The sequence below is a fragment of the Cavia porcellus genome, unplaced genomic scaffold (genome assembly GCF_034190915.1).
Source record: "Cavia porcellus strain 051 isolate PalLab524CR breed Dunkin Hartley unplaced genomic scaffold, mCavPor4.1 scaffold_6, whole genome shotgun sequence".
NCBI lineage: Eukaryota > Metazoa > Chordata > Mammalia > Rodentia > Caviidae > Cavia > Cavia porcellus.
The window spans coordinates 23703082-23729789 of record NW_026947489.1 but is presented as its reverse complement, the minus strand read 5'-3'; the positions used below and the strand labels follow the sequence as shown (position 1 = coordinate 23729789).

Sequence of the window (26708 nt, the reverse complement as noted above, 5' to 3'; positions counted from 1 at the left end):
GGGCCCCCCCAGAACCATCCATTAGACCAGATTTCCTCCTCTCAGGGCAGTGAGCTCCTTGTCACCGGCTGTGCGGTCCTGAGCAGGGAGCCCATGCCCTGTGACTTTGCTCCTCTCACCCACAACTTCTGAGAGAAATGTTCTGGCTATTTATTAAAACCAGATTCATCAGGAAACTTTGAAAGTGGCTGCAGGCAAACTATGGAAGAAGGAATGTTTGTTGGTTACCTGTTACGTTTAAAGCTACACTCTAGAACTTAGAAATCTGTGTGATTGATAAGTTTTAATTAGTTTAAATGGCTGTACTTTTTGTTCTTTGCAAAGGACAGGGAACACTGGGGACACGGAAAACATTTTATGTAAACCCAACGTGGTGGTGAACATCTATGATCCCAGAACTCTAGGAGGCTGAGACAAGAAGATATAAAATTTCAGCCCAGCCTGGGCAATTTAAAAGCCTTAATAAGACAGTCTCGAACATTCAAAAAGAACTGGGGATATAGCTCAGTGGGAAGGCCCTGAGTTCAACCCCTAGGACTGAAATATACTTATTATATTATAATCAATATTATATAATTACATAGTTATGTTATATATTTATTGTATTAAATGTTTATTATATATTGTGCATATATATAAATTTTATGAATTTCCAATCCAACACAGATTAGCATTCTAGATTGTTGGGGAATAGTGCCCTCTGCTGGAAACTCTTCGATATTGCAGTTGGTGGTGTTCGCTACTCCAGTCCTAACCTAAGAAATATGCTGAGTCCTCTCCTGGTCCCAACCAAGTCCTCCAGTTCTAAGGCTAGCGAAAAAGAGGACATGTTGCCTGAATGATCTAAGCCCACTTTCTGGAGCTGAGTGTGTTACCCTAGAACACTGGTTCAGAAGTGTACATGAGTTTCTGTTTTGACTCTCCAGTTGGGCATTTGCCTTGCAGGAACAGAAGCTGAATAGAATCCAAAGTCCATGGGTCCCCCAACCAGTCTACAGGCAGAGAAACGCTGTGATGCAAAGGACATGTTCTCCCTGCTCCCGGACCCGGCTCCTGGCATCATCGTCCGCCTCAGTACAACCCTGGTGTGGGGTCTGCTCCAACTCTGGCTGCCTGCTTTCACCATCTGTAAGATGGTGATTTCAGATTGCACTGATTGGGTTTTCTCTTTGAACACATAATATTTGTACCTATTTATGGAGTGCAGTATGATCGTTCAACACATGTATATAATTTGTAATGATGAAATCAGGGTAATTAGCATTTCCGTCTCCTCAAACATTAATCACGTCTTTGTGTGGAGAATCTTGGTACTCTTCTAGTTATCTTGAAAAAAATGTCATAAACTGTCGTACACTGTATTTATCCTGCTAGGCTATAGAAAACCAGAACTAAATCCTCATATCTAACTGTGTCTTGGGTGCTCCTTAGCTAACCTCTTTCCATCCCTCCTGCTATCTGATCTCTATACAGGTACTGCTCAGCTTATGATGGGATTATATTTGGATAGATCCATCATTAATAACCCTAACCAACTGAACATCATAGCTTGGCCTTGCCTACTTTAAATGTGCTCAAAATGTTTATATTAGCCTAAAGTTGGGCAAAATCTTCTAATACAATGCATATTTTTATTGAAATGTTGAATATCTGATGTAATTATTTGAATGCTGTACTTAAAGTTTAAAATGTGTTATGGGTACACTTTGACATTATTATAGTCAAAAATCATTAAATCAAACAATCAGAAGTTGAGGACCATCTGTATTAAGTTTTAACCATTTGTTTGCATGTTCTGATACGGGACACAGACCCAGACCCAAAGACAAAGAGAGATGGCAGCATAAAATCCAGCATCTTATCACAGCCTCTCCAGGACCTACATTTGCAACATCTGAAAAACAACAATTTAGCAAAGAGAAAAGGAAGAAGAGCTCCAGGAATTAAGAAAAAGTCACAAAGAAACTGAAGACAATGCAGGAAAAAAGAAAGAAGCAGGCTGGAATGCTAACCCTGGCTCCCAAGAAGAGAGACTTGTTTCTGGTAACACAAGCTGGAGGTCGGCAGCCCCAAGGGAGAAGCAGTGGGTCAGGCTGGCAGTGCTAGCTGCAAGAAAAGCCCATGGTCATTGTACACTGCAAATTCAGCACAGGCTTTTACCCTGAAAGTCACTGTTCTGCATGGCAAGCTGGATTTGGAGAAGAAATCTACTGAGGCACCCACTGTATTTGAGTGATCAGTCAGAAGCCGTTTAGGGAAGGAGTTAATTGTTTAAGACTGAGGTACTCCAGATTTCAGAAGGCACAGAACAACTTTCTGGAGTCCCCCTACTAGAGTGTTTGTTTGAGAGACAAGAGAGATGCAGAGAGGCCACAGGCAAGACATAGACCCTCTGAGAAATTTAAGCAGTGGCAAGCTCGGGCCAGGAAACACAGTGGTCCCACTGTCTGTGATAAGCTAGGATGGGCACACATGTCTTATGGAGGGAGCTGCATCTCAAATGCTGGCATTCAGTGTGACTGCATGACATCCTTATCCCCACTGCCTACATCCAGCACAGAGCTCGGTGGTTTTCTTGCTTTCCTCACCTGCCAACGTGACCAGGGATGTGTCTCAGCTTGGACAGCTGCCACTGCCGGGGGTATATGAACGGAAGAGCCTCTGGTGCAAAGGGAGCAGCTCACAAACCTGTAGGCCAGGCCGTTTAGCAAGGTGAAGGTTGCACAGAGGGATAAGGGCATGGTGAGCAACTGAAGTAAATACAGCCTGAGGGCAGGCACCAGAGCACTGATTGACCCAGCGGAGCAGGAAAAGCAGGACAGGACTCAGCATTGGCATGCACAAGCATAAATACAGAAACAAAATAGTCCTTGGTAGTGACTTAGTATCCCTCTCCTACATTTGGTGGCTCCAATATTGCAGGCTATGGAAGGAAACAACTCATTCATACACATTGTTTTGACTTTTTTTCTTTTTATTTTTTCTTCCTTTTTTAGTTTTTGAGGATTTGAACATTTTTTTCCTGTCTCTTTTTCTGTTTTATTCTTTTTTCTTGTTTGTCCTTGTTATGGTTGATACATTGTGTCAACTTGAGAAGTTTAACTGAGAGACTCAGCAGGGAACCAAGATCTTTATAAATATCCTCATCCTGTGCAAGACAAGGGCACAGAGATTTTGTGAGTGCTACACCCCCACTGGAGAGGGTGGGGTGGCCTGTGTAAGATACAAGGGAGGAAAAGAAGCTTGCTTTTGTCCCATTTTGTTCTGGGTGCTTTTTCTGGCTGTTGCCTTGAAGCGTTGCCCCAGTGCCATGCCACTCAGCTTTGGAACCAGCTGATCATGGACTGAAACCTCCAAAAACTGTAAGCTAAATAAACCTTTCCTTCCTTCATTTGGGTGTCAGGTAGTTTGTTCCCAGCAACCAGAAAAAAGTAACCAAGACAGTGCTTTTCTGTTAATTTTATCTATCAATTTTCTTGTACTCTTTAATTAAATTCATTATCTTATTTTTCTCTCATCTTCATTTTCATTATTTTTCAAATTTTACTTCTTTCATTTTTATTTAATTTTTATTAAAAATTACTGGGGCTGGGGATTTAGCGCAGTGGCATAAGCGCCTGCTTTGAAAGCAGGCAGTTGTGAGTTCAATCCCCGGTACCGATAAAAAGGAAAAAAAACAACAAAAAAATTACTATTAAGTTTTATTAATTTTTAGATATTTAGTTGATGCTATACTGTTAAATTCTTTTCCATTGTTGCATTTAGTAGCTATTTATTGTGTGTTAATATTTGGTTTGTCTTTGCATCTTTATTATTACCATAGGTCTCTTTTCTATTGTTAAAGGTGGTACAGTGGTAGCTTTTATTGGTTCTTATGGTGTGTGAGTAGTTTGTCTTTGACTCCACTGTTGCTAATTTCTTTGCTATTGCTAGAAGTGATACAGCTGTTGCTATTAATTGGTTTCTACTGTATGTCAGCACAGTATCTCGTTTGCCTTTGTGTCATCGACATTACTGCAGTTCATTTCATGATAACTGGGGGAGAATTGTACTGCTCTTTTACCTCCTCAGATTAATTGAGGTGGTCAGATTCTGAGACAGAAGCAAAGGCCAATAGTCAGTCATTCTCAAAGCGGGGCTTTCAGCTGAGAGGCAGGCCAGGGGGCCACCTAGATGGACAAGCCTCCTCACTCATGGGCAGGTAGTTGAGCAAATGGGCATGGGGGAGTAGCTCAGAGACCAGCAACTGAACTCAGACTGCAGTATAAACAGGACAGAGAGGCTGCTTTGAATCAATTTTGTTCTTGCCTGGGTTTGGGGTGTTTTGTTGTTGTTCCTTGTCTTCTCCTCTCTTTTCTTTCTCCTTCTTTTGTCTTTCTGATCCCTTTATCTTCTGTCTCTTCCATTCCAGATCTGTAGGTGTGCAAAATAAATCTGTGGATGACTGTATATGTGCAAAGAAAATCTGTATATGTGCAAAGGAAAATAAAAAATTTTCCAGTGTTTTAAACAGTATCCATAATGGGCAAGTCAGGATAAACCTCACCAAAAGTTGTGCATAAAGGATCCAAACATAAGCTGACTACCAGCGCATTAACAGGTTTGGACACTCATGGCTTCCCCTGTTTCCAACTCCACTTTCTTCCCGCTGTGTCCCTTCTTCCATGCCCACAAATATCCTCTCTGACCCACTCCACACTAGCACTTTACTCCAACTATAAAAATAATTCTAACAAAGTCAGATCTCTTATCTCTTTTGCATCTATTCATAGTCTCTCTTCCACTGACTTATCCCTTTATTTTTTCTTCCTATCCCGTTCCTCCACATCCCAGTCCACGTGTTAGTAGCAACCTAGTACAGTCTGTAAGGAGCACTGATAGGGGATGAAATTGTTAAAGTCTTAAAGACATATAGTTGACATTGATATAACCAGTAGGAACACTGACCAGATCTGAGCCTATTAAACTGAGTAGGCTGCAGAGGTAAATAAATACCAAAATACAAAGGAAGCCAAGATCAGATCGCTGGAAAGGAAACACTAACCAAAATTATCTCCACACTACACAGCAACAAAGTCCTTTCACTAGAATCAGGCTTCTACCAGCAGCACAAAAAAAGGGGGAAAAAAAGATAAGAAAACAAGGTAATGAAGTTCCCCCAGCGACCCCCAGCTCTCCAAAAGCTGACTCATCGGGCATCAATTGGGAGGAATTTTATAAAAACAGTTAAAATTATATGAAGTTATAAAAAAGAAAGAAATGAATAAGGTACTAGGCAAGCTCACCGATAGATGGATATTGAACTTAATAAACACAAAACAGTAAGTTTAAAGTAGACACAAATAAAAAGCCAGCTGAACTACAAAATCATACAAAGCTGAATGGCCAGTTTAGCAAAAAAATTAGAGAACTTTAAAAAGTGCCAAGCATAAATCAAGGCAATGCAAAGTTCTGTTAAAAGTATGGGCAGGACGTGTGACCAGTCTGAGGAGAGCATCAGAACTGGAAGGCAGGCCCGATGCACGTGACAATACCCAGACTCAGAGTTGTCTTCAAAACAAGAGATCATGGAAAACAGATCCAGCAGTTGCTAGATGACACAAAGAAGACTAACCTAGGATTAACTGGATTTAGTGAAAAATCAGAAGATGGCACAAATTACATTTTTAAAAACCCATTTTTCAGAAGTCAGAACAGAAAATTTTCTGAGTATGAAGAAGGAATGCAGAATCCCAAACAGCCAAAGTCAGAAAGGAACTTATTCATGACATGCCATAGTCAGAATCCCAGAAGTCTAACCTAAAGACGGAATCTTAAAAGCCTTTAAAAAAAAAAAAAAGGAAAGAATCACTTGTAAAAGCTAATAGCATCACAGCAGACTTTCAGCACAAACCCTTGGAGGCCAATAGAGATTGGGCTCAAACATTTCAAGCCCTAAAAAGAAAAATCTTTAACCCAGAGTAATATAACCTGTAAAACTATCTTTCAAAACTGAAGGATAAATAAAGTCTTTCCATGACAGAGAGCACCTTATGGAATTCATGACAACTAAATCAGCACTCTAAAAATTTCTCAAAGATATCTTCAACAGAGGCAGTAAAGCTATTGACACCAAAAAGTCCAGTGAAATAAATACAACGGGTTAGGGTGAGCAGTTCAGTAAAAGAGAAAAAAAGGAATCAGTAATAGGAGAATAATTCAGTGACAGGAATAAGCCAATACCTTTTAGTAATAATATTCAATGTGCATAGTCTCAACTCCCCAGTCAAAAGATACTGATTGGCAGATTGGATCAAAAAACAAAAGCTAATAGTATACTTCACCCAAGAAGCACAACTAATCCAAAAAGACATTCAGACACTAAAAATCAAAGGATGGAAACAATATTCCATGCAAAAGCTTGAAATTTTGGGGGCTGGGGATTTAGCTCAGTGGCATAAGCACCTGCCTTGCAAGCAGGCAGTCGTGAGTTCAATCCCTGGTACCGATAAAAAAAGAAAAGGAACCCAAAAGCAAGCAAGAGTAGCTATTCTATTTTCAGACAAAGTGAACTTTAAGCCAAAAATGATCAGAAGAGGCAAAGAAGAGCACTATATATGGGTTAAGGAGCAATTCAATAGGAAGCAGTAACAGCTGTCAATAGCCAAATAATGGGCCACATTGGCTGAGAAAATGCAAATCCAAAGCTAGTATAAAGAAGGAAATTATAAAAATGAGGGCAGAAATTAATGATATTGAAACTAAAACAAAGATACATGGAATCATTGAACTGAAGAGCTGATCCTTCAAAAGAATAAACAAAATTTAAAAATCCTTATCCAAACTTAACTAAAAGAAGGAAAAAAGTTCAATGTTGATGCAATTAGAAATGAAAATGGTGAAGGCACTGCAGGCGCGACTGAAATTCACAAGGCTATTAGTAACTTCTTTGAAAACATACTCCAAAAATGGAGAATCCTGAAGAAAGACTTTTAGTCTTTCTTCTCAATTAGTACAACTGAACCAAAAAGAAATTAAAACCCTGAAAAATCCAGAAACAGGCAATGAAATTGAGATGGTAATAAAAATCTACAACTTAAAAACCAAAAAATTGCGGGATTGAGTGAAATCATCACTGAATTCCACAAGAACTTCAGGGGAGATCTAATGCCAATACTTCTTAAACTCTTTAATGAAATTGAAAGGGAAGGAGTACTGCCAAACTCATTCCTGAAGTTAGCATTACCTTGATTCCAAAACCATGAGGACTCAATTTAAAAAAGAAAACTACAGGCAGTCTCTTGAATGAACATAGATGCAAAATTCCTCAGTGAGGCACTACCAAACAGAATGCAACAGCTCATCAGAAAATATCTACATCATGACCAAGTGGGCATCATCTCAGGGATGCATGAATGATTCAGTATACGCAAATCAATAAACATCATACATCACATGAACAGAAGAAGAACAAAATTCATCTCAATAGAAGCAGAGAAGAAAGCCTTTGACAATATCCAACATCTATTCATGATTTTAAAAGACAAAAACAAAACAAACAAAAAAAAAAACTGGGAAGAAAACAGATATGGAAAGATCTTATCTCAGAGATCTGATAAAAACCATTTGTCACTGCTGGTGATTGAACCCATGATAAAAGCCATTTATGACCAAGTTACTGCCAATGTCATATTAAAAACTGAAAACTTTTCCTCTAAAATCAGGAAAAAGGCAAAGCTGTCCACTATCAACACTCGTATTCAATACAGTACTCAAAACTGTAGCTAAAGCAATCAGGTAAGAAAATGAAATAAAAGAGATATGTATTGGAAAGAAAAAAAACTGTTCGTTTTCCCAGTTTGCATAAAAGTCCCAAAAAAAATTCCACCAAGAGACTCCTAGAACTAATAAGCAAATTTAGCAAGGTATGAGGATACAAAATCAACACACAAAAATTAAGTGTTCCTGTGCACAACCAATGAATCTACTGAGAAAGGAATCAGGAAAACAAGACTATTCACAATAGGTTCAAGAAAAATTAAATACCTAGGAATTAAGATAACAAAGAAAGTGAAAGTTCTTTATAAAAACTATAAAACTGAAAAAGAAGATTGAAGAGAACATCAGAAAATGGAAAGATAGAGCTGGTTCCTGGATAAGCAGAACCCATATTGTCCAAATAGCTGCACTACCAAAACTGATAAATCTATTCAATGCAATCCCAATCAAAATACCACACAAATACTTGACAGAACTAGAGAAGACAATCCTAACATTTATATGGAATTAGGAAAGACCCAGAACAGCAAAAACAGTCTTGGGAAACAAGAGCAAAACAGGAAGCACATAATCCTGGATTTCAAGTTTTAGTGCAAAGTTCCAGTGATGAAAACAGCATGGTACTGGCACAAAAACAGAGAAGAAAATCAGTGAAACAGAACAGAGGATGCAGAAACACTCAGCCACATTCAGGCACGGCCGGCCAGCTAATCTTTAAACAAGGGAGGACTTCCGGGAGAACATGGCGGACAGATAGCAGCAGCTATGGAGGCTCTCTGAAAGAACCAGCTTGGAATTCAGGAATGGTGCAGAATAAGGAGTCGTGAGCAGGTGGAGATATGCCCTGCTGACCCAAGAACGAACTGGGCTGAGAGAAACCAACTTGGAGTGCAATCCTGGTGCTATAACAGGAACAGAAAAGCCTCAGTGTGGAAGCTGGAGCCCGCGGCATTGGAAGCTGCAATTTGGGTTTCCCACCGCACGGCAGCTGCATCTACCTCGGCTCGGCAGGGAGAGAGACGCGCGGAAGCTCTGAGAACGGGAATCGGCGAACGGAGTTGAAAGCAGGATGGGCGGGGAGCTGTGCATTGACTTGCGGTGAGGTGAGTGAGAGAAACTGACACTCTTCCCATGGTTTGGGAGACTCCAACAGAGGACATTCTGGGACTGGGCAGACTTGCAGGAACAGGGCGCTGCAGCGACTTCAGCCACGTATCCCCCTCTCAAGTGGGATTGAGGAGAAGTGCCTAGCCTACGTGAAGCTGCTGGCGGAGACCCAGTGGGCTAGCACAACCCAGATCCCAGAGCCTGAGGGTGGCCTGGAGGGGTGGGCCCCGCGTAGGCTGCCTGGTCTGCAACTTCCTGGTGTGCTGCGGTGGGCGGGAACACCTAGCCAGTGCAATTCAGTCAGACTGTGGCTGACAGGAAAGGAAGCTGGGCCTCCTATATACGCTTGCATACATAAGAAACAAAGCATATGGGAAGAGGCAGCAACAAGAAAGGCCCTTCGGCCCCCAGTCCTGAGAAACAGGCAATAGCGGACACCGCATCAATAGACATAAAGCGCCATCTAGAGAGCCTCATAGATCAGTTCAGGAATGAAGTTATTAATGACCTGAAGCTAGAAATAAGCAGAATAGTTAGAGAAATGCTAAGCACCACCCAAGAAAAAACAGATGGTGGAATGGAAGATCAGAAAAAGAGGGGAGAATTGTTTGATGGAGAAAATAGAGAAAGCAAAGAATACGTGAAGCAGGTTCAAAGAGATTACCAAGAAACTAAAAACTCTATCAAAAACTGGCATAACAGCTTGAAAGAAACTAGGGGCAGATTATCTAAACTGGAGGGCAGATTTGTAATATGGGAGCATGAAATGAAAAACTTCTTAAAAGTAACAAAGAAACAAACAGCAATAATACAAAGAATAGAAGATGATAAGAGGATCCATAACTTAAGAATTAAGAACATAAAAGAAGAAGTAGGGACACAAACAAATGAACTACAAAAGCTACTCACAGAAATAATCCAGGAGAATTTTCCTAATTTAGCAAAAGGTAAAGATACTCAGTTGTATGAAGCATACAGGACCCCAGCCACCTACAACCCAAACAGAGCAACACCCAGGCATATAATAATTAAAATTCCAGAAATTCAATACAAGAACAGAATATTAAAAGCTGTCAGAGACAAGAAACAGACCACTTACAAGGAAACACCCATCAAAATTACAGCAGATTTCTCTGCACAAACCATCAAATCACGAAGAGCGTGGGGGGAAATAATTCAAGCTTTGAAAGATAACAATCTCCAGCCAAGATTGATATATCCTGCACAACTATCCCTGGAAATTGATGGAAAAACAAGGTGCTTCCAGGATAAAGAGGAACTAGGGGAATATGCAACCACCAATTCAACTCTACAGAGAATACTGCAGGATATTCTAAAAAAGAAAAATACAAAGAATCCAGAAATAGTGGCAGAGAGGCCACAATGAATGCAGCAGAAAACAAAATGAAGAAGACAAACTGACAACTAATGACAGAAAAAGAGCTCAACAGAAATGAGGCAGAGAAGATTAGATGATAGGAACAGCTATTTTGGAGAAAATGACATCTTAATAGGTAATACTGATTTAGTATCATCTTGTTTTGAAGTTTCATCAAGCTTTTGTTCTTCTGTCTCCATTGGTCTAAACAGGTATATTTTGTTGGATTTTATTATGTATGATAGTATAAGCAAAAACTTTTAAAGACAAGGAGGTTATACAGAAACCATTGTTCGTTTTCTGTTGGTTGATTCTAAATGCCCTGTAATGCTGTCATTCTCTTAAATGGTTTTACATTGTTTTGATATATTTGATGCTACAGTATACGAAGTTATACTCAAAGATTTCAAGGAAAGAGACAATATGGTAACTACTTTTATGTCAGGATTATCTTGTGGTGAAACACTATTCTGTTTAAATGGTTATGTTTTGATCTGTGCTGTTTTGCTGTTATGCCCTCTTTTATCTCAATCTCCACTTCATTATTTACTTTTTATTTTTATCCTTTTAATTAAGGGAAATTAAAAATAGCAGGATATATTATAGTAACCCACTTTGACTTTCCATTATCTTGATTTAAAGCCCTGTATTACTCTCACCATCTTGTTTTTGACTGATGTCCCCCTATTCTGTTTTGCTTGATAGTACCAGGTTCGAAAGTTTAAGCAACAGCTGTGAAGATAGTGAGATTCATTATAACGCCCATTCTCGTTGACTATTATCTACTTTTGAAGACCGATAATGTCTCCAATGTTTTGGTTTTGTCGGTTTTGTTCTTTACTGTTTTGTTCAATTTTATTATAACTGATGATATAGGCAATTCTATTAGAGATAGCGGGAGGCATTATGGTAACCATTGTTGATCACCTTGTATTATGCTTTTACATTATCTATTATGTCCACCCTTTTGATTTGATTGACTCTGTTCTGTTATGTCACATTTGGTTCTACTGCCTTCCAAAAAAGTAATAAGAACTGTGGGAGCAACAAAACCCAAAATGTGTAATTGTCATTGTACAAAAGAGAGGAAAAGAAAGTACTCTAAACGATATAACTGCATGTACATATAAGTGTATAAGATAAATAATGATATCACTGAGTTTTGTTGGATCATTGAACAGAACTGTTTGCAGTCTCACTGTTGGAATGTCCACTTTACAAGCTTTAATTTTGTGACTTCAACAATTATTTCTAAGATGACAATATGTAATCCATTAGCTAGTGATTTCCTACTGTTTATTTTTTTCTGTAAATCTGTTTAACTTGTACCCTTTCTCTGTTTTTTTTCTCCTTAAATAAAATTTAAAAATAAATAAATAAATAAACAAGGGACAAAAATGTATAGGAGGACAGGCTATCTTTTACTAAATGGTGCTGGGAAAACTGGCTGTCCACATGGAGAAGACTGAATGTAGACCCTTGTCCCTCCCCAGGTAGGAAAATAAAATCAAAATGGATCAAGTACCTAAATATTAAAACATAAATACTTAATCTGCTGAAAGATAAAATGGGTAAAACTCTTGACATAGGCACAGGCAAGAAGGACTTTCTGAACAGAACCTCAGTCACACAAAAAGATAACATTAAGAATAAACAAAATGAGATTATGTCAGAAAGCTTCTTCACAGCAAAAGAGGTATCTAACAGAGTGAAGAGATAACCTACAGAATGGGAAAAAAAATTTGCCAGCTATTCCTCAGACAGAGGACTGATAACTAGAATATAAACTCAAAAGAAATTAGACTTCCCAAAATAAAAGACCCAATCAAAACAATTGACAGCTGAGATTAACAGACACTTTTCAGAAGAAGTGCAGATGACCATGAAACACATGAAAAAATGCTTGACATTGCTGGCCACTAAGATATGTGAATTAAAAGAACTGAGGTTCCATCTTACTCCAAAAAGATGGCTGCCACCAAGAAATCAATTAATAACAATTTCTGACAAGGCTGTGGAGGAAAAGAACCTGTATATATTGTTGGTGGGAGTGCAAACTAGTGCCATCACTATGGAAGTCAGTATGGAGATTCCTCAAAAAACTAAAATTATAAATCCCATTTGACACAGCTCTTCCCTTCCATGTATCTTCCCAGAAGAGTTAAAGGCATCATCTTACAGTGATACTTGCATACCCATGTTCATGGCAGCACAATTTGTAATAGCTAAGTCTTGGAAACAACCTACATGTAAATCAACAGATGAAAGTATACAGAAATTGTGGTATTTGTAACAATGGAGTTACTACCCTGCCATAATGAAAGATAAACTATAGTCATTTGTAGGAAAATGCATGCAATTTAAGACCATACTATTAATGAAATAAATCAAAGACACAAACTTAAATATCACATAGTCTCTCTTATATGAGAAACCCAAATTATAAATAAAGAGCAAAATAAGATAGATACAGGAAATAACAAGATAGATCTTCTGCAAATGGAAAGGAGATGAAAGGAGAGGGAGTGAAGGGAGGGGAAGAAGACATGAAAAGAATTAAGACATGTTATATGCATGCACCAACTCCTCACAATGATTACAGTTATAGAATGCAAATATGTACTAACGTAATTTTTAACATTAAAAAATGAACCACATAGTAACCTCTAAAGTCCTCCCGGTGCTGTCTCTGATTTTTGTCCCGTAAGTGTATCTGTCTATGAGTTAAGTCACTCTGTACTGTTACCTACCTTCTCTGCTCTTCAAGCTGGGAGAAAGAGAAAGTAGAGACTGAGGGCATCTTAATTTGTCACCCTGAACATTATCCAGATTCTCTGTGTGTGTGATGACAATGGCTGCCTCCAAAATTGATTTTATTACAACCCAATAACTTCTCATAGGCTCCAAAATTTTTCTACCTCCTCTATCTTTGATCCAGTTCAAATACAATCTCACTGAAGTTCATCAATAAGGCTTGGTGTGATCAGAATATCTTTGGTCTGTTCCGTTGTAGAAACAGGTCCAACGTTTCACTGTGGGGAACTGGCACACATGGCATCTTGATCTCTCTTTACTTCTCCTCCCCTCCTCTTCTTTCCATCTCCCTCCTTATTGCTGAATCATCCAATTTGAACAACATCTATTTTCTTCCTGCTATAAAAAAGGAGGGTTTGAGACAAACACATCCTTTTGTGCCTGCCACCATCAGGGAGTCCCAATGCAGATACACAGGATGAGAGAAGCAGCCCCACCATCATGCACCCCTGGCCATCAGGGAAGCCCCATTATAGCTTCACAGGTCTGAAGAAGCCCACCCCACACCCTGCTACTTCCCTGGGAATCTAGGGTCAGAGAAACCGAAGTGCCTGTCCATTCTCCTACACCACAGTGCGGCAGCCAACATGGGAAGTGCCTGGGACCCCACAACCAGCTTGTTGGGAGGAACCAAGGAAAATATCAAGATGAAGGAGCAAAAGGCAATCTCAGACCTCCAGCCCACACAGAACAAGTCTGGGAAATATAGTCATGGAATAAAATAGAAATCACACACCTGAAATTTCCCAGAGGATAGCAACTGAAATAAAGGAACAACTTCATGAGACTGTAACGGTAATCAGATCAGAAATAATGTCTCAGGTAAAAGAAGAAATCACAAACAATGAAAAAATTGCTCAGCATATCTAAAGAAGACATAGATTACAAAAGAGGAGCATAGGAAAATGACGGAAACTGAATGAACAATATAGAAAAGAATCACAATGCTTGAAACATTCAAAGTGATAACTAGTTGAAAGCTGGAAAAACCACTTGAAAGAGACTGAAATAGACTTTGAGAACTTGAAGACAGGATTGCAGCTAGCAATCACAAAAGTAAAGGTCTTTTTAAAATAACAAGAAACCAAGAAATAACAATTCAATGGCTGCAAGATGACACACAGAAAAATAATTTAAGAGTGATAGTTATCAGTGAAGAAGCAGGGGTCAACACAAGTGAAATAAAAAAGCATTTTTACAGAAGTAATAGAGGAAAACTTCCCAAACATGGATCTAGTATGCAGATAAGTGAGGCATAGAGGACTCCAACTAGCCATAACCAAAGTAAATCTACACCCAGAAATATAATAATCAAGATCCCAGAAATTCAGCATAAGAATAGAATGTTAAAAGCTGTTAGAGAAAAGAAACAGATCACCTATAAAGGAAAACCAATCAGAATCACAGCAGACTTATCAACACAAACTATCAAGTCAAGAAAAGCTTGGAGCCTGGAGTGAAGTGTTTCAAATCCTGAAAAAACACAACTTCGAACCCAGACTGATGTACCCTACAAAACTATCTTTCAAAATTGATGGGAAAATAAGATATTTCCATGATAATAAACAACTGAAGGAATTCTTGATGACCAAATCAACCCTACAGAGAGTACTGAAGGATATTCTAGAAAGAGATAAAGATGACCATGGTTCCAGGAACAGCAGCAGAGGAGGATCACCAAACAGGACAGGCAATTGAATGAAGCAGAAAAGTGGAGGGCCAACAGCAGGAGGATAGCGGGGCAGAGATGAACAAATGTACGATGGTTGTAACCATTAATGTAGATAGCGCCAGGTCAGCAACAAGAAACACAGGGACAATGGATCAAGAAACAAGATCCATCAATATACTGTACACAAGAAACACATTTAATTCGAAAAGAAATTCATAGACTGAAAACTAAAAGAGAGAAAAAACTGTTTCATGTGACAGGAGACCAGAAAAAAGCAAGGGTAACTTGCCCATCAGCCACAGAATGGATAAGAAAGATACGGTATTTAATACAATGGAAAGCTACCCAGCTATAAAGTAGGATAATCCCAATGCTCTTGTAGGTAAATGGATGCAACTGGAGATCATTTATTATCTTGTTTCAAAGTCCTATAATGCTTTCATTCTTTTGTTTAATTGGTTTTATTCTGTTTTGTTTTGTTTGACTTTATTATGTGTGATGGTATGAACAGCTGTTTTGAAGAAAATGAAACATTCTGGTAGCCACTGCTGATTTCCTATTATCTTTAAATGCTATAACACTTTTATTTTGTTTTGATTGGTTTTATTCTGTTGTTTGATTTTACCATGTGTGATAGTATGGACAGCTATTTTGAAGAGAACAAGACATTATAGTAACCATTGTTCATTTCCTGTTATTTTGTTTTGAAGTCCTGTAACACTTGCATTCTTTTTTGATTGGCGTTAGTCTGTTTTCTATTACTTGATTTCATTATGTCTGAAGGTTTGGACAGCTATTTTGAGGAAAACAAGAGACATTATTGTAGCCATTGTTGATTTTCTATTGTCTTATTTTGAAGTCCCATAGTACTTTCATTGTTGTTGTTTTTTTGTTATTGTTGTTGTTGTTGTTTGGTTTTATACTATTTTTTTTTGTTTGATTTTATTGTGTGCAAAGGTATGGACAACTATTTCAAAGAAAACGAGACATTATAGTAACCACTGTTGATTTCCTGTTGTCTTCTTTTGAAGTCCTGTGTTGCTTGCATTGTTCTGTTCTGATTTGCTTTGTTCTATTTTGTTTTATTCTCCTTAAAATAAAAAGGATGGTTTTAGTCTGCTGATTTTGTAAACAAATAACTTTGTAAAAAGTTATCACTAGACCTACAAGAATTGTTTAATTGAATCAATACTAGGTGCTAGAGAAAGTCCAATTGTCTTAATTATGAGACAGAAGTGATGCTTGACTGTTTGAGAGGTCCCAGGCAAAAATCTCAGGGATAAATTGAGCCAACACCACTGTTTCATGATTAATAATAAACTATATTAGGTAAAAAGTTCCTTGCATTCCTTAAAGGCATCATATAATCTACAGAGCACTTAACGTTAGTTTTTACATCAGCCCGCAAGGTCTTTCACAGACCTGTTATAGTCAGGAAGGGAAGATCTGGGAGCTCCCAGGTCCAGTGTTTCTCCACTATCTCACTTGACCTCTGACTTTGGGGGGAAGGACATGGGAGGTGAGAGTCCTTGATCCTCTGCTCTCCCTACATCCAGACCCACAATTCCCCTGTCCTCTCCTCCTGTTCTCTCGACTCTCCCTCTTCCTGAACTGAACCAGTGAACCAGTTCCCACTGGAGACAAAGCTGCCCGCATTTCAAGGTCAGCAGTCCTCTTTGGCCAGTTGGCCACAGAAATTCAGCCTCCCAGGTGTCTTCCTTAGCACCACTTCTATGCCCGCAGCTGAGACGCCCCCCCCAACCCGGCTCTTTCAAAGCCTCTCAGGGAGGTCTCTGCTGGCTCTGGTCAGGGACAGCCTGCGGTCAGGACCCTTGCTGGTGTGTGCCCCACACAGCTTCCTGAGGGGTGCAGGGGAGGCTATGCACAATGTTTGTACAAGACAATGAATTCTTAGGCCGGCTAGGCTTTTGTTAAAGAAAAAAGGAGCCTCTCTTACCCAAGTCTCCGCAGAAGAGACCTGAGGATGCAATAAGGTGCTGACTTTTCCTAAATATTATTTTTATGAATACAAAAGTAAAGGAAACTGGTTGAAAATCAGAGTTGATAGAAAAAGAGAAATAGACTTATTTGGAAAAAGATCCCATGTAATGCTATCATCCTAAATATCCTTTCACTGTTTTCCTTTCTTTTGTTAATGAAAGAAGTATTCATTTGTTTAATCACATACTTTTTGTTTTTATGTACTATACGTGCATGATTTTAAAAGTCAAAAACCCTAAAATCTCTTATCCTTAAAGTCTGTGACCCCCTCTTCCCTTCCTAGTCCTGTTCTCCAAGTGCAACCATTGCCAGCTAGAATTACATTACCGTAAACTGACTCCTGTTGTGTGTGTGTGTGTGTGTGTGTGTGTGTACATCACATGGGGTTTGAAGAGATATTAGAATTTATCAATACATTGTAGAATAATTAAGTCAAACTAATTAACATATTCATAACCTCATGTATCATTTTTATAGTAAGAACATTTGAAATTTACTCTTAGCCATTTTGAAACACATCACACACTGTTACTACAAACTGCACCCACCATAGTGCTAAATATCGCAAAGAAAATACTCTACCTGTCTGAGATTGTTTCATCCTTCAACTGTCATCTCGCCCTTCCTCCCAACCTCCTGTAATTGACATTTATTTTACATGCTTTATTTTACACGAGTTTGATTATTTTATATTTCACATATGTGATACCATGCAATATTTGTCTTTCTATGCCTGACTTACTTCACTTAGCATGATGTCCTTTAATTCCATATGTTATTGTCGCAAATGACAGAATTTCTTTCTTTTTAAAGTGTGAATAGTATTCCATTGTGTGTACATATCACATTTTTTTTTTATACCGGGGATTGAACTCACGACTTAGCACTTGCAAGACACGTGCTTATGACACTGAGCTAAATCCCCAGCCATATCACATTTTCTTTATCCATCCATCTATTAGATGATAGATATGTTGATTTCATAACTTACCTAGTTTAAATAATAAATAGTAATGAATGTTAAAGTGCAGGCATCTCTTTGAAAACCTGATTTTGAATCTTTTGGGTAAACACTCAGAAGTGAAATTGCAGGATCATGTGGTAATTCTATGTTTAGTGTTTGCAATGAACCTCCATAATGTTTTGTGTAATGCCTATAATAATTCACATTTTCAACAATAGAGTGTGAGTTTCCTTTCCTCCACATTGTAACACCTGTTATTTTTTGTCTTTTTGATACTATTTTCACAAGTGTAAGATGATATCTCATCGTGGTTTCAATTTGCTTTTCCATAATGATTAGATGTTGAAAAAAATAAGCATATATATTGGTCTTTGCATGTCTTCTTTTGAGAAACATCTGTTCAGGTTTCTCACTTAGTTTTTAATTGAGTTTTTTGTTTTCTTGCTATTGAGTTTTTTGAGCTCCCAACATATTTTAGGTATTAACCCTTTATTAAACATATGGCTGGCAAATGTTGTCTCCCACTCCGTAAGTTTGTCTCCTCACACTGTTATTTCCTATGTTATATAAGATCCTCCTACTCTGACAGTCCTATTTGTCTATTTTTGCTTCTGTTGCCCATACTTTTGGGGCCAAATCCAACAGATCATTACCCCTATCAATGCCATGTAATTTTTTCTCCTCTGTTTTCCTCTAGCAGTTTTAGTTTCTGGTCTTACATTTAAGTCTTTAATCAATTTTAGGTTGGTTTTTATATACAAGCATGGTATGAGATAAAAGTACAATTTTGGGTTCTGGGAGTTTAGCTCAGTGGCACAGTGCCTCCCTGGCAAGCATGAGGTCCTAAATTCAACTCCTGGTTCCAAAAGAAAACAAGAGTCCAATTTTATTCTTGTGCATATGGATATCTATCTAGTTTTCATGACACCATTTATTGAGGACACTCTCTTTTTCCTATCTCTGTTCTTGGCACCTCTGTTGAATATTAATGGACTGTGCACATGTACAGGGTTGGGAGTTGGTGTCTGGGCCACCTCTTCTGTTCCATTAGTCAGTGTGTCTCTTTTTCCCTAGAGCTGTGGTGTTTTAATCACCAGAGCTTTGTAGTACAGCCAGCAGAGAGATAATGTGTGCCTCCAGCTTTGTTTCTTTTACTCAAAATTACGTTAGCTATTTGTTACTTTTTTGCTATTGTTTGGTTTGGTTTTTATGATTCCATATGAATTATAGGACTTTTCCTAGTTCTGTGAAAACTGACATGGGAATTTTGACTGTATTACACACCACTCTAGGTATTACAGACATTTTAACAATATTAATTTTTAAATTTATGAATATAAGCTATCTTTTCCTTTGTGTCTTCTTCAATTTCTTTCATCACCACTGTAATAATATTATTCTCTTGATTTCTTTGCCAGATAATTCATTTTAAATGTATGAAAACACTACTGATCTATGTTGATTTTTATCCTACAACTTTATTGTATTTATTAGTTCTGGCAGTTTTGGTGCAATCTTTAGCTATAAATATATATATTATATATGTATATATATATATTCATGTCATCAGTGATGGTTTCACTTCTTTCTTTTCTAATCAGATGTCTTTCATTTCCCTCTCTTCCCTAAGTGCTCTCTTAAGGAACTCCAATACCCTGTTGAGTAGAATTGGCAAGAGTGGGTGTCCATGTCTTTACCACATTTTATAGAGGACTCAGTTTTCCATCACTGAGTATGTATGTGGACTTCTTACCTATACCCTTTACTGTGGTGAGGTACATTGCTTCTAAACTTACCTTGGCATGAGAGGATACTGCCTGTTGTTAAACGTATGTACTGTCTCTGAGGAGATTATCTAGAGGTTTTTGTCCTTCAAAAGGCTCACCCTTAAGCAGGACTAGGAGGCCCTAGAGCCTGGCAGTCAGGCACCACCTGGCATCAGAGCTTTGGCCTGACTCTCTCCCTCTAGCCATTAGCCAGTTTTTTCACCTCTGTGGAGCCCTTGCCCAAATCTCAGACTGAAAAAAAAAATAAGTCTTTCTCGCAGAAAAAAAAAGGTAAACTTGAAACATCTTGAGCCATAAAGCAAAGAATTGACAGAAACTACTGTGATTGCCATATCAAAAGACTCATTGTGAGAGCTGAAGGGCACCCAAAGGTCAAAGAGGGAAAATTTAACATCAGTGAAAATGATAATTGCAATTGATTTGAGTACATCAAACATTTTTAAATCCACAACTTCACTATTATACTATAACATTTGGGCTGGGGATTTAGCTCAGTGGCACAAGTGTCTGCCTGGCAAGTGCAAGGTCATGAGTCTGATCCCCAGTAACAAAAAATAATAATAATATACTATAACATTTAAAAAATAAGAAACTAATGGGTTACAATTGATAAAAAGTAGAGAATCTATCCCATTATTTCGACATTTTAAGTAAATGGAAAAATCCACCGTATAGTCTAACTTTCTTATGAATTGTAAAGAGGTAGTTCACAAATGAAGAAATTGTAGGATAGCTGCATGTGGTGGCACACATCTCTACTCCCAGCACTCAGGAGGCTGAGGCGGGAGGATCACTGCAAATTCAAGGCTAGCATGAATTACATAGTGAGACCCTGTCTCAAAACTAACACAAAGACACTAAGATATAACAGTGTATCATTTTGCAATCCACAATGAATTTATGCAGCTATTAAAAAGATGTTATACACATTAGAAATCAGATACATAGACATTATATGCTTATAGACGGAAGTACATAACAGCACTATGAAATAGTCTTGCCAAAATACTGAACCTGAATATAATCAAGCCTTTTAGATTTACCATTTCACAGGAAGTACAAGGAACTGGGGAACATATTAAAGAACACCATGGGGATAAACTCTTAACAATTAAGGTTATGGGAAACTAGAGAAATAATCTGATCTCTGACAAATACAGTCAGCCGAAAGCAGTATACACACTTTAGCAGTTCACTGTACTAATAAAAGTCTGGAAGCTAATGGCCACCACTTTTAGTACCTCTTGTAGAGCCCGAAAATAACTTCTATTAATCTCCTGATGTCTCAATAAATTTAACACTATAGGGTTTTCTTTTCTTGATGTATACTTTTTTTTTTTTTTTGCCTTTTTCGTTTTTATCGGTACCGGGGATCGAACTCACAACTGCCTGCTTGCAAGGCAGGTGCTTATGCCGCTGAGCTAAATCCCCAGCCCCGATGCATACATTTTTTGGAAGACCTTGTATATTACAAGGAAAATAAAAAGAGGACACATAAAATCTACAGTTTAAAAGATGCAGTTAGTAAGAAGAGCCTCTCCCAGGATGCCACCACCCTCAGCAACTGCAATCCCACCATGCTTACCTTCCAAAGTGGTCTCAGCAGGGCCCTGGCCTTAAAGGCGCATGCCCCTTGGGAACCAGACAGGATAGACATTCTATGAACTTCATACCTATTATTTTAAACCCTCAGAAATGAATAAGTTCCTGGAAATTTTTAATAAAAATGTTCATCTTTGGACAGCTCACTCTGAATTGGTTGGATAGTGAAGTGTAGAATTTGGAAACAGAATGAACAAAGTATTTCATATTTGTAAATGAGATAATTTTGCTCACTAAACTGCAGTTTGGAAAGTAACAACAATACCTCATTGCAAATTTGGCTCACATTGATAAACAAGAGAGTGAGATTACTTATCTGGTTCCATGGTGCAAAACAGAGAAGCCTACAAAAAAAGAGTCTATGAACTGGCTGGTTTTCAGATGAAACTTGGTGGTCCAGCTCTGTGGGGTGATGCATTTAACAGGGACAATTCATACCCATGTCAATCAAGGATACACAAAGCTAGTTGGTGTTTTCCTCACAGAACATGGAACATTCAAAGGAGTTGATGTTCTTTGGTGCCAGGAGCTGGGAAATATGAGTCTCAGGAGGATCCCAGAGTTGTGGCAGCTGTTCAGGAAAGTGTCAACTACCTGGTCTCTCAGCAGAATATACTTCTGAGCATCATTTTTACCATTGAAGTAGTTTGGTACTAAAAATACTAAGTATTTCATTAACTGGTATTATAAGATGTGTCTTCCTATGCTGCTTATAATCTCCCAAGAAAATGATTCTTTTTTCTTTGAAGAAGGTGGTAAGTTCACTGACTATGTTCTTTACATTTTTTAAAGCCATGTCTATCATTTGTCACCCCTATTTCAGGAAATAAGAGAAATAAGAGTTCATTTGCCACTTGGTACTTTAGTATCTGTCATATGGTGAAAATCTATCAGTTGGAAACTAATTTTATTAGGCCCTAATATGAAAAATCTGTAGAAATGACTTTATAATTATTACTTCATTTTGCATCTTATTTTACAAGGATACTTTTCACTATATCTTGATTTTTCATTTGTTTCAGACAATGTCTTCTGTATTTTAATAAACTTTCATTCAAATAATAATGTCACATTTTCATGCTTGTGACCATGTATTTAAATTATTAATATACATTATCAATTTTTGCATATGTTTTCCTAAAGTTATTTTTTCAGGTTTTTTTGTCCTGTAAAGTATATTTTGTAGTATCAAATGTGATTCATGAAAATATTAGACATATCTCTTTGCTATGTAAAACTATATTATTATTTGTAATCTTTTTTATGGTTTTCTCATTAATCAGTTGAAAAATGTTCTTAGGTCCCTAAACTTAAAATCTTTGAAGACTTTGGTTTGTATGCAGAGGAATCTTTGTTTATAATTAATTTTAAATTAATTATTCATTTTGGATCCTTGGTTTAATGATATCTTTATGGATATGGAAATGTTTGCCCTAATAAAAGCCTGCCTGTATGTACTTTAAAAATACAGTTATTATGTACAGAATTTATCTAGCCCATGATTTGAAAGAATAGACCAGGAGGAGTCTGGGAAGATGGCAGAACAGTAAGCAGCAGAGTAAATAGCCTCTCTGAGAGAAATAGTCCAGATGCTGAAATACAGCATTCTGGAGAAGACAAGAAGGAAAGAAGTGGGTCCCCTCCACCCAGGAAGAAACTACAGTGAGAATTGAAGCCCACTGAGAGAATAAGAAAATTTTTTTCTTAAACAGAGGAAGGTGGTAGCTGGTGCTTTCAAAAGTGCTAGATCCACTGTGCCAGAAGCACTGTTGGAACACAAGGGCACAGTGAAGCGGGTGGCTAGCAAGCCCAAAGGCCTTGGTGGGGAGATGCAGTGGCAGAGGGGAGAGCACATCAGAGAGCTGCACCGGCTGGGCGGTGAGTGTGTGGGACTCGGTTCTCCCTGGCGAGTGGGAGATTGGCCAGGTGCCATTTTGGAGTTGGGCAGTATAACCCTGGAGACAGAACTGCAGTTGGCTTTGTTCAGCCACTCCTACCTGGTGAAAATTGCTTGGACTGAGTCCCACCCCTCTGCACAGTCCAATATCCACTGCTGAGGTTTCCCTAAAGCTATCCCTAACCAACACCACCGGCCGGCACACACTAACTTAGTGAAGACGCCCTGTGGTTAACCAGCTCAGAGGGAGGGCTAGCCTGCCCCAACCCTACTTACACTCCTGTAGCCACCAACAGACTGGGTAAAGCAGCAAACAGCAGAAATACCTAGCCAACACACTTCAGAGTAATTATAACCAATACAGTGCCAGGGATCCTGCTACCCATTTGTCCGGAAGAAACCAGGAACATGACAAGAGAAAGAAGCAAAAGGCATTCTCTGGCCTCCAACCCAAGCAGTACTGGTCCAGGAGGTGTAAACACAGAAGAGATTGAGAGTTGTACACCTGTAGTTTTTGAAACAACAACAACTGAAAGAAAGAAGCTATGAAGCTATAAAAGAATTTAGAATACAAATGCTACTACAGGTACAAGAAGATATGAGAAACATAATAAAAGAATTGCTAAGCACCTTTAAAGAAGACACAGATGGAAGAATAGAGGAGCATAGAAAAAGGAGGGAAACCTTCAAGAAGAATATAAAAAAAATTTAGAGCACATGAAACAGATTCAAAGAGATTACCGGGGAATTAAAAACTCCATGGAAAGCTGCAAAACTGCTTGAAAGAAACTAAAGATAGACTATCAAACCTTGAAGACAGGTTTGCAGCTTTCCATCATGAAAGGAAAGACCACCTAAAAATAACAAGGAACCAGGAAGTAACAATACAAAGCCTAGAAGATAAGAGGATCTATAAATTATGAATTAAAAAATTGAGTGAAGAAGCCAGGATAAACACAAATGAAATACAAAGTCTATTTATAGAAATAATTAGAGAACTTTCCAAGTATAGGAAAAGGAAATGATATTCAGATATATGAGGCATACAGAACTCCAGTCAGCTATAACCAAAACAGAGCTACACCTAGACATACAATAATCAAGATCCCAGAAATTCTACACAAGAATAGAATACTAAAAGCTGTCAGAGAAAAGAAGCAGATCACCTATAAAGGAAAACCAGTCAGACTAATGGCAGACTTCTCAACACAAACCATCAAATCAAGAAGAGCTTGGAGTGAAGTATCCCAAGCCCTGAAAGAAAATAACCTCCAGCCCAGATTGATGTATCCTGAAAAACTATCTCTCAGAATTAATGGAGAAATAAGACACTACCATGACAAAGAGGAACTGGGGACGTTCATGACCACCAAACCAACCCTACAAAAAATACTGAAGGACATTTTAGAGAGAGAGGAAAAAAAGGCCATGGTTTCAGGAACAGCAGCAGAGGGGGCTCACTCAATGGGGAAGACAGTGGAATAAAGGGGAAAAGTAGACAACCAATGGCAGAAAAATGGCAGAGATGAGACAGAGAAGTTTGGCTACAATCACTAATATGTATGGCCTTAATTCACCAATAAAAAGAAACACAGGCAGAGTGGATCAGGAGATAGGGTGTATTAATATGCTCTATATAAGAAATAAACTTAACCTGAAAGTGCATTTATAGACTGAAAGTCAAAGACGAGAAAACAATGCACTGTGTGACAGAGAACCAGATAAAAGTGGGGTAGCTTGCCCATCATTGTAGATTGGCTAGAAAGCCATAACACTTTTATACAATGAAAAACTATTCCATTATAAAGAAAGAAAACCTTGAGGCTCTGGAAGGTAAATGGATACAACTTGAGATCATGCTCAGGGGTGAAAGGTTCAGAATCACTTAGGTGAATAGCGGGCAGCCTCCCTAATCTAAACACTAAAGGCATTAGTAGGATGCAAAATGTACAATGCACCCTGTGAAAGTGAAAGGAAGGAATTGTCTAAAAAGGGAAGGCAGTGGACATTGTTTATCATGATTTGAAACCCATATTGTTTTCATCATTCTGTTTAGTTTGGTTTTATCCTGTTCCAGTTTGTCTTCTTGTACTAGATTTGGTGGCATGGACAACTATTCCAAAGATAGCAGGATATAGTATGGTAACATTTTTGATTTCCTATTAACTTGATTTGAAGCCCTGTATTGCTTTCACTGTCTTGTTTTGACTGATTTTATTCTATTCTGTTTTGTTTGATAGTATCAAGTCTGAGGGTATAGGCAACTAGTTTGAAGACAATAAGATCCACTATGATACCCATTCTGGTTTGACTATTATCTTCTTTTGAAGTCCTATAATATCTCCAATGTTTCATTTTTATTGGTTTTTGTTTCTGTTCTGTTTTGTTCAATTTTATTATATCTGATGATGTGGGCAATTCTTTTGAAGATAGCAAGAGGCATTATGTTGATCACCTTGTATTTTGTTTTTACATCATGTACTATGTTCATCCTTTTGTTTGGACTGGCCCCATTTTGTTTTGTCCATTTGGTTTTATTCTCTTCAAAATAAAAAAAAAACTGAAGGAGTTAGTGGGATCCAAAATATACAATAGATATTATGAAAGTGATAGGGGAGAAAATGTATAAAAAGTGAAGGTGGTAATCATTGTAAATTTCCTATTATCTTGTTTCACATTCCTACAGGAATTGTTTTCGTAGTTTTGTTAGGTTAGGTTTTATTCTGTTTTGTTCTGTTTGATTGTACTGTGTCTGATGGTATGGGCAGCTATTTTGAAGATAACAGAATGTATTATGTAACCATTGTTCATTTCCTATCATTTTGTTTTGAAGTCCTATAATGCTTTCTGTCTTTTTTTTTATTGGTTTTATTCTATTTTGATTTGTTTGATTTTATTATGTCTGATGGTATGGACAGGTATTTGAAGAAAACAAGAGACATTATGTTAGCATTATTAATTTCCCCATTATCCTGTTTTGCAGTCCTGTATCATTTTCATTGCTCTGTTCTCATTAGCTTTGTTCTGTTTTGTTGGCTTTGGTTTTATTCTTTTTAAAATAAATTTTTTAAAAGAGGAAAAAAGAAAGAAAGAATAGACCATCAAAAAAACTTATTGGAAAAGCAGGTGCATTTGAATGCTCAGTATAAATTTAGGTAATATTAAGGAGTTGTTGTAAATTTTAAGGATGATACTGTATTATAGTTATCTTAAGGGTCTTTATATTTTGGGGATACATGTTGAAATATTTAAAGATGAATTTATATATCAGAGTTTTGCTTCAAAAAAATCTAGACAAAGAGGAAGCAAAAAGTAGAAACAAGATGAACCATCAATTGGTAATTATTGAAAAAGGACAAGGTGTGAATACACAGTGTGTATTCAGTGTACTTTTTTCCATACCTTGAAATTTTGGGGGATTCTGGGAAGATGGCAGAACAATAAGCGGCAAAGTGAAAAGCCTCTCTGAGAGAAACAGCCCAGATGCTGGAATGTAGCATTCTGGAGAAGACCAGAAGGAAAGAAATGGGTCCTCTCAACCCAGGAAGAAACTAAAGTGAAAAAGAAAGAAGGAAAAGAAAAGAAAAACTTAAACAGAAGGCATAGCCAGATACCCTCTCCTCAGAGCTGATCCCACTGTGTGCAAAGCGCACTGGAATCCAGAGACACACGGTCCTAGTGAAGTCGGGGGTTGGTAAGCCCGAGGGCCTCAGCGGGAAGATGCGGTT

At 38.0% G+C, this 26708-nt stretch overlaps 1 pseudogene; it reads left to right on the top strand.

The window, feature by feature from the left end:
* Positions 1–974: 974 nt before the first annotated feature.
* Positions 975–23140, top strand: LOC100724225 (protein NipSnap homolog 3A-like; annotated as a pseudogene).
* Positions 23141–26708: the final 3568 nt, after the last annotated feature.